Here is a 9,020-nt window from a genome sequence, read left to right as displayed (position 1 = left end):
AGCTCCAGGAAAGCAGACACCATATCTGTCTTGTTGATTACTATATTCCCCATCCCTCGCACAGAGTCTGGCACATAATGGGGACTCCATAAGTATTAGCCAAAACAATAAAGGAAGGAATTGATGAATCAATGAAATAAGCCAAAAAGAGAGTCATCAGCAGTATCATTTTACAGGCAGAGAAATAAAGTGTCACTGGCTTTGGTATTTATCAGCCACTGAGTAAAGGAGTAATTTCACCAAGTAAACCACTTGTGGGGGAGATGGCATCTTACCCTTCCATTTTCTTGGACACTTACAGCATATTAAGAACCAAGTAATGGGACTTCCCTGGTGGTGCAATGGTTAAGCATCCGCCTGACAATGCAGGGGACGCGGGTTCGATCTCTGGTCCGGGAAGATCCCACGTGCCGCGGAGCAACTAAGCCCATGTGCCACAACTACTGAGCCCACGTGCCACAACTACTGAAGCCCCTGCGCTCTAGACCCCATGCTCTGCAACAAGAGGAGCCACCACAATGAGAAGCCCGCGCACCGCAACAAAGAGTAGCCCCCGCTTGCCGCAACTAGAGAAAGCCCACGCGCAGCAACCAAGACCCAGCACAGACATAAATAAATAAATAAATAAATAAATTGTATCCAGTTTTAAAAAAAAAAAGAACCAAGTAATGCAAAAAAATGTAATCTGTAATAGCAGTGGTAGTAATAACAACAATAACAGCTAGCATCTACGGAGTGCTTACCACGAGCCAGGCTTTGTTCTAGGAACTCCATGCGATCATGTTGACAACCCTCTTGGATGGTATTCGGCAAGGTCTTTGTGGCTTATTGTATCTTCATCTGCTTCGGCGGAGTCTGCATTGTCCCCTCTTCACATCTTCCTTCAGTGACAGAAATTATGAGCTCCTCAAAAGTACGCTCTTTGTCTTATTCAGATCTGCATTCCCAGCACCATGTTGTACGTATAGCAGGTGTTCAATATGGCTTCGATGAATAAATGAATGATCTAACTGAAGGTCAGAAATGGAAATGCTCAATGGAGCCTAGAGTCAGGAGAAAAATCTGAAGAAGGGGACACTTGAACGAAGCCTCATTCGGACTTTGATCGACAGAGAGTGAGAAGACACGTTAGGAGAACTGTAAGAAGATTGCGTGTCTTGCCTAAAGACTTGGATGGGATGTAGGGTGGGGTGGAGCTGGATGACCTCTTAGCCTCTTATGGGATCTTCCAGTCCTTGGTGCCATGGATCAGATACTTGGTTTCAGTCATCACCCTGTTCTTTTGCCCTTTTGTACCTTGGTCAGCTCTACTGGGTTACTACTGAGTTCTATCTTTGCAAGCAAAGTAGAGTAATCAAACCCTATGAGACAGATCTTCTTTCATCATAGGAGAGCTTAAGGTAAGAACTCTGTGTTTTTCCCACTAGCACTGGCCGATGTATGCTCTAGGAGCAGTTCTCCCAGGGGATAATATGGATTTGTGAGAAAACAAAACAGAAAAGGTTTCAGTGTTCAAATATGTGTGGGAAGTAGAATTTCATCATTGCATAACTTCCCAGAGCCTTTACTATACAAGCCTTTATTAAACACTGATTCTTTAACGAGGGCTTGGGGAGCATGGTGTACAGAGAATTCCTAACTTTTTCACCATGGGCCTCAGGAGGGTATGCGAATGGAATATCACATAGGACTGGTACTTTACAGAACATTATATTCTATGGGAAGTACCATGTTGGACCTTTCATCAGGGAAGTATTTGTCTGTTTCTTAGAGCCCTGGGATACTTATTAATTCATGGACCTTCTGCAAATACAAGAATGTTTCTTTCTCCTTACCTTCTCCAGTCTTCCAGGGGTTTTGTCACAAATGCTCTCTGATCCCCACATCTGCCCATTTTGCACACTAGAGGGTAGCGTTGAGCCTGTTTGGAATTTCCCACACTTGGGACTGAGAAAAAGTATGTTGAAATTGCCCTTCCTTTTCACATAAATCAGGGGGACTAAGTACCAGCAGCTGTTGCTCTTACTGTGAAAACCATTGTGATGGGCAGGATTTTGTTCAAAATCCCTAAATTCAAAAGTTCTCGAAAACCCCAGGCCAATTCTTCTCAGAAATTTCTCTGTCTGTACTTGCGTGCCTGGGAGGATCAGGTCTTCATCCAGGTTCTCTAGGGCTTTGTGAGTGAGGGCAAAACAATGACAGAGTATACAAAACTCACTAAATAAATAAAGATATTTCCCTCTTTTATCCTATCTGGAGTCTTACAAGGGTTGGAGTGAACTTGAAGCATGCAACAGAGTTTAGTCACAGAGATGCTTCTTAGCCTTGATTTAGTTTCTGCATAAAGTCTGTGTCTTTCCCTACCTATCACCAGTTCTAGCCTTCCCATCTTCTACTCAATCTTCAAGACTCACTTCAAACTCCATACCTCCTTAAAAATGGAAAACCTGAGCGAGTTGCCCTCTATGAACTCTTATGCTTAGCCCTGGATTATTAGAATCTTAGTGTGACCTTTTAAGAGTTTTCATTTATGTTCTTTTTTTTTTTCTATCAACATTATTGTAAGGCCCCCAGAATCTTAGCTATATATGACACTTGCCTATATTCCCCTGTAAGGATTTAGAAGCTTGACTGAAAGAAACAGACATCTGTTGAGTTCCTACCATGGAGCAGGCCCTGACCTAAGTCCTTTCATGCTTTAGCTCAATTAAGCTGTATTTTGACTGGCTGCAACATCTGTGCCCTTTTCACAAAGTTGTAGATCATCCAAAAAGGACATTTGAAATGGCAGAACGCACAGGGTGACCTTACGTCCTGGTTTGCCTATGACAGTCCTGGTTTACATCTGTCGTCGGGCATAATCATTAATAATGTTTCCTTTCACTCTCAAAAGTATCCAGGCTTTGTCTAGAAATTCTATGATAAACAGGCTCTGGAGTCAGACATTTTGGGTTTGGATTCTGGCTCTGCCTCTCATTAACTACGTGACTGCGGGCAAGTTACTTAACTTCCCTGGGCTTCACTTCCCTCCAGGTAGAAATTAGGGGTGCTAACGCCTTCCTAATATTAGGAGTTGTGATGAAGGTCAAAGTTAATACAGTAATGTGTTTACATGAATGGCCGGCACATAATAAACACTCAAAAAAGACAGTTATTATTGTCAAAATGGTTTTGATCACGTGAGCAACCCCAGAAGGGCCCAAAGTGACTGCTGTGTGAAGTGACTCAGAAATGCAAGAGGAGCTAAGGTGTGAGCGCTGATTTAGGGAGAGGAAACATTATAGGCAGTGAGTGGTGCTTTATAGTAGTGGTTCTTAAAACATCAAGCCTAGGCCAGCTGCCTCAGCATCCCTCGGGATTTTGTTAGAAGTGCAAATTTTCAGATCTTTTGAATCAGAAACTTTGGGAGTGGGGCCTGGTAATCTGTATTTTAACAAGTCCACCAGGTGATTTAAATGTGTGCTAATTTTTAAGAACCTTGGTTCTTCTGAAAAGGAGAGGAGACGGCAGAGAAGCTTCGACCAGCAACAGAACAACTTATTAAGCCAGGAAGGTTCCAGGTCAGTGAATCCTAGCACCCTCGTGCTAAAGGCAACCCTAGGAAGCTCTAGGCCAGATGTTGCAAACATAGACTCACAGTCTGAATGTGTATACTATTTTGTTTGGCCTGTTAAAAAAAAATTTAGCCAGAAATTAAAAATCAGAGAAATTTACGTACAAATCCAGATTTCTAGCATTCTTTACAAATTCAGAATATTTGGCACCTCTGGGTGGCCTTCCCCTCCAGCCACAAGTGAGTGCAGTGGAGAAGCAGCTGCCCCTTTAACCAGAGCATGTAGCCTCCAGCTTCCCCTAATTCCCATCAGGTCAGCTGCACTTCTGTACTTGTTACCTGTCCTGTCCCTGTTCCCATTCACGACTCAGACACCGCCCCCTGCTTTTAGATGAGAAAGTGTAGGCCTGGAGAGTTTCCACGAGTTGTGTAAGTGTGTGACCCATTCTCTGGACACAGCGTGTGTTTAGGGAGGGTGGTCTCTGATCTTCTGAACAGGGTCTTGAAAGAGGAAGAATTTGAGACCCCCAAAGGGCTGCTCTTGCTGAGGTTCTTAAACAGTCCTGTGTATCAGAATCAACTGGGCCAAAGATTTAAAATGCAGTTTTCCGCAGTCGCCCCCTGCCTGGCCTGGTTTAATAGGGTTGGGTGGACTGGGCCCAGGAAGCTGCATGTAAAAAAGTCTTCCTTTCTTCCTCCTCCTTTACCCCCATCCGTGTGATTCCGAAGCAGGTGGTCCAGGGAACATACTTTGGGAAACCCTGAGCAATGTGTAACATTCCATGTGGGATCTATACCTCAGGATGGAGTGGGGCGGGGTGGACAGAGGACAAGATCTCATCACAGGCTGTGTGCAGAGAAGAGGGCCAGAGACATGGGGGAAGTTGAATGAAGAGATTTAAGTGTGGTAGGGTCAGATAAAGTTGGGTTCGAATAGTCGGACAAAGGTTTGGGTTTTTTTTTTGAAATATATTTGACATATAACATTGTGTAAATTTAAGGTGTACACATATTGATTTCATACATTTATATATTGTAATATGATTGCCATCGCAGCGATAATTAGTGCCTCTGTCACGTCTCGTAGTTATCATTTCTTTTTAGCCAAACTTGTAAAAACAGAGAGTAAAATGGTAGCTACCAGGGGATACAGGGTCGGGGGATAGGACAGATGTTGTTTAGGGGCACAAATTTGCCACAAGTAGTAAAAAAGTCTTGGAGATCTCATGCATGGTATAGTGAATATAGACAATAATATTGTATTATACTCATCAAACTTGCTAAGAGACTAGATCTTAATTATTCCAACCACTAAAAAAATGTAACCCATAAAAGGTTACTGCCCCGAACCAGATAGCCTAGCCTTTGACAGAAAGTAAAGAGAGTGATGGTGGCAGAAAAAAAATATAAGGGTGAGATTTCATGGTGAGAGTCAGCAGCGATTTATCAGGGCTAAAGGGTGAGACCAAAAATGTCACCCTCTATGCCTCTTGCAGGATGTAAGGGTGTGTACCACGTAAGTTCCTTTTGAAGGATACTTCGACCATCCTTTAGTATAAAGCAACAAAAAGAAGGGGGAGCCCTGGCCTGAGGTCCTACCTCCATCCTTGTCTGACTTCCCACTCCTTTCTTTACAGTTTTCTGCTCCTTTCCATCTACTTATAATTGTGGGGTTTTTTCCCCTTCCCTTCTCTATTTCTTTGTCTCTCTGTATCTCTCTGTCTGTTTCTCTTTCTCTCTCTTTTTGCTCTCTCTCTGTTCCTTTCTCTCTTCTGACCCCCTCCCAATATGTAACTCACAAACTACACCAAGAGTTATAGCATCAAAAAATATTCAGGAATAAAACATCCATCACCATGCAAGGAGAATCCAGGGGAAGAAACCAAACCCCTGAAAAAAGTTTCTAAAGTAATAAGTCCTTGTCAGATTCCAACCAGCCTGGGCCTCCAAACGGAGAGGCAGAGGTATTTGTCTCCTGTTCCAAAGGCATGAGCAACTTCCCACAGAGCAGTTCCGCTCCCACTGTGCTTTTTCCTTTGACCGTTGCTGTCAAATGTGCTTTGACATGTCCTTTTAGCACCAGGCCTGGCACATTTCTCTGTATAGTAAAAGCTAATGAGCCGTATGGCTTTTGGCAGCATTGGGCAATATACATGCTCCATTTGGAGCAGAGTAAATCCTTGGAGTCTATAGCTGTGTGTGCAGCCTCAGGCTGTCCCCTGTGCTTCATGGGTCTGTAAATATCATAGCTGTGGTCACTGCTCAGAATTATTAATATTCCAGAGGCCTGCTTTGACCCTACCCCCTACCGAGCAGGCTTTGGTAACACGCAGCTTCTCATTGGACCCCATCCAATTGGAGTGAGTTTATGACTGGAAGTGGCAGGAGGCCCGTGTTATAGCAATGTCTCACCTTCAGCTGGCTCTACATCTTGGACCCTGAGGACATCATGGTATTTATTCGATTCAGATCCCATTTATTGTGCTTCTAACATGCTGGGCACTGAGTTTAGATGCTAGAGATAGTGCCCTGACAAAGACTATGTATATGTATAACTGATTCACTTTGTTATAAAGCAGAAACTGACACACCATTGTAAAGCAATTATACTCTAATAAAGATGTTTAAAAAAAAAAAAAAAAGACTCAATCCCTGCCCCGAAGAAAGTGATCTGGGAAGGGGACATGGACATGTAAATAAGGCCCTGTATGCTAATAGATTTCAGGTCCAGCCCTTGGCAGGTTTTGGAGAAAAGCCACCCATTCTTCCGTTTGCATCCCCTGAAGCCATTGCTATTCAAGCTTGGAAGGCAACAACACCTTGGAGCTTGTTAGAAATGCAGAAACTCAGGCCCCACCCCAGACTGAATCAGATTAAAGTTTGAGAGGCCATGATCTAAATCAGGCCTTAGCAAACCTGGATAGGTTCAAAAATCACCTAAGGCTTCCATTTTTAAGTGCTGACACAGCAGATTTGATATAGAGCTGGAGATTTCTTTATAAGCCCTACAAGTACTTATGATATAGCTGATCTGTAGACTGACATTTGGGAACTAGCCCCTAACCCTGTGGTTCTCAAACTTGTTTGAACATTAGAATCACTGGGAGAGATTTTAAAAGTCTTGATGCCCAGCCTATATACTCTGAGCAGTTAAATCATAAACCGTGGGCATGGGGTTGAGGCAGTAGGAATTTTTCTCCAGTTTTATTGAGAAATAATGAACACCCATCACTATGTAAGTTTAAGGCATGCAGCAGGATGGTTTCATTTACATATATTGTGAAACGGTTATCACAGTAGGTTCAGCTAACATCCATCTTCTCATATAGATACAATAAAAGGCAAAAAGAGAAAATAAAAAAGGAAAAAAAATTCTCCTTGTGATGAGAACTCATAGAATTTACTGTCTTAAAAAATTTCCCGTATGTCATACAGCAGTGTTGCCTATAGCCATCGTGCTGTAAATTACATCCCTAGTACTTATTTATCTTATAACTGAAAGTTTGTACCTTTGGGCCATCTTTCTCCAAATCCCCTTTCCTCCACCCTCTGCCTCTGGTAACCGCAAGTCTGATCTCTTTTGCTATGAGTTCGGTTTTCTGTTTTGGTTGTAGCTGTTGTTGTTTGCAAGATTCCCCATACAAGTGAGATCATACAATATTTGTCTTTCTCCATCTGACTTATTTCACTTAGCATAATGCCTTCAAGGGCTACACAAGTTGTTGCAAATGGTATGACCTCCTCATTTTTTTATGGCTGAATAATATTTCATTGCATATATACCACACTTCTTTACTCATTCATCCACTGATGGACACTTAGGTCACTTCCATATCTTGGCTATTGTGGATAATGGCAGCAGCAATTTTAAAGTTCCTCCAGGTGACTCTGATGTGCAGCTTAGGTTGAAGGCCGCTGCTCTATACCAGTGCTGCAAAAACTTTAATCAGTATAAGGACCACTCCCTGCACAATCCCACAGGGTCAGCAGAGCTCCAGTGGTTCCTAATTGAAAAAGAGGTAGAACTAGGGCCGAAACCCAAATTTCCCCCCCTAGCCAGGGTACTTGTCACCTGCGAAACTGCCAGGCAGCATGGTGAAGGCTACCTTGGCACTACCTGGATCCCTAGTGTGGGGCCAGTTGAGGAAGCTCAGACCTATATAGTTCAATAGCCTCAGTCCGTCTGGTCTTAGCTTGGAGGCAAGTTTCAATGGCTTGTTCCTTGTCTTGTTCTCCAGCGTGCTCAGAGTCCCAGCGGTATTTTTCTCAGCACACTGGGCTGTAGACATATTGGCTGTCTTTCATTTTCTGAAATGTATCTTTTTCCTTCCACCTCAGGGCCTTTGCTGTTTCCTCTCCTAGGAATGCTCACTCTCCTTCCCTCTCTCCAATTCCTCCTTCAAGAAAGCCTTTCCTGATCCTCCAAATGAGAGCAGGTTCCCCTATTGTACACTTGTAGAGCACTTTGTACCTTTCCTTCCTCACAGTTATCACAGTTTTAAATTATGTGTTATGTTAATATTTGAATAATTTCTCAACAATTCCAATTAAGAGAGAAATCACAGCTCTTTTGCTTAGAACTGTATCCCAGTCACTTGCACTGTGCCTAGAACACAGTAGGGATTCGATGAATACTTGAATATTCATGCACCACTCTTCCCAGCATTGGAGGTTCCAGGTCCCTTACGTATTCTCCCCACCCCACCCAAGAACATCGCCATTTTCCAAGGCAACCACTTTAGCCCCTGCTAATCTTTAGGTATACACCACCCCCTTTTTGGATCATTATGAGATCCCCAACTCTAGACACAGTCAGTCTACCTGAGGCCCCTTCTCCATGTCCGGATATTAGTAGCAACCCCCTTCCAACCACCCAAGCGTTGTGAGCCTCCATGGACCCTTCTTGTTGCTGCCACTCCGGCACTGGCCCGGCAGTCCCCTAGGTGTTTTGTCTTCATCACAGTATTAGGCAGGAAATATTACTGTCGGTGTTCTAGGATATCTTGTGCTCTTTTTGTGTAAAATGAGAATAATAGTATCTACTGCAAAGGGTTGATGGAGAATTAAATGAGGTATTCTGCATCGACAATACACTGCCCAGTCAATAAATATTTAGAATTTTTATTACTACTAATAACTGCAAAAATCCCACTGGTGCTTACTTCGGCAGCACATATACTAAAATTGGAACGATACACAGAAGATTAGCATGGCCTCTATGCAAGGATGACCCACAAATTTGTAAAGCGTTCCATATTTTTAATAAAAAAAAAAATCCCACTGGACCCCGCAAAATGTTTTAGAGCTGCAGTTTGTACTTACTGAATGAGATGATGGGAAGCTAATATGGATTCGATAATAATTTTAAATGAGCTCACGCTTTATTGGTTGTGACAGCAGTAAATCCAATAGTATATCTAGAAGTGGAAAATAATGCTTATTTCCATTTTCAGAAAATGTGTGACAT

At 42.9% G+C, this 9,020-nt stretch overlaps 1 non-coding gene across 1 annotated transcript; it reads left to right on the top strand.

Annotated features, from left to right (window-relative positions):
* Window positions 1-8,707: 8,707 nt before the first annotated feature.
* LOC114886317 lies at window positions 8,708-8,814 on the top strand. Its single transcript, XR_003791321.1, has one exon. It is a non-coding gene; the product is annotated as a U6 spliceosomal RNA (small nuclear RNA).
* Window positions 8,815-9,020: the final 206 nt, after the last annotated feature.

This window comes from Monodon monoceros, unplaced genomic scaffold (assembly GCF_005190385.1).
Source record: "Monodon monoceros isolate NGI ecotype Baffin Bay Population unplaced genomic scaffold, NGI_Narwhal_1 Super_Scaffold_6, whole genome shotgun sequence".
NCBI lineage: Eukaryota > Metazoa > Chordata > Mammalia > Artiodactyla > Monodontidae > Monodon > Monodon monoceros.
The sequence above is the reverse complement of the archived record's forward strand: the minus strand, read 5'-3'. Positions and strand labels throughout refer to the sequence as shown.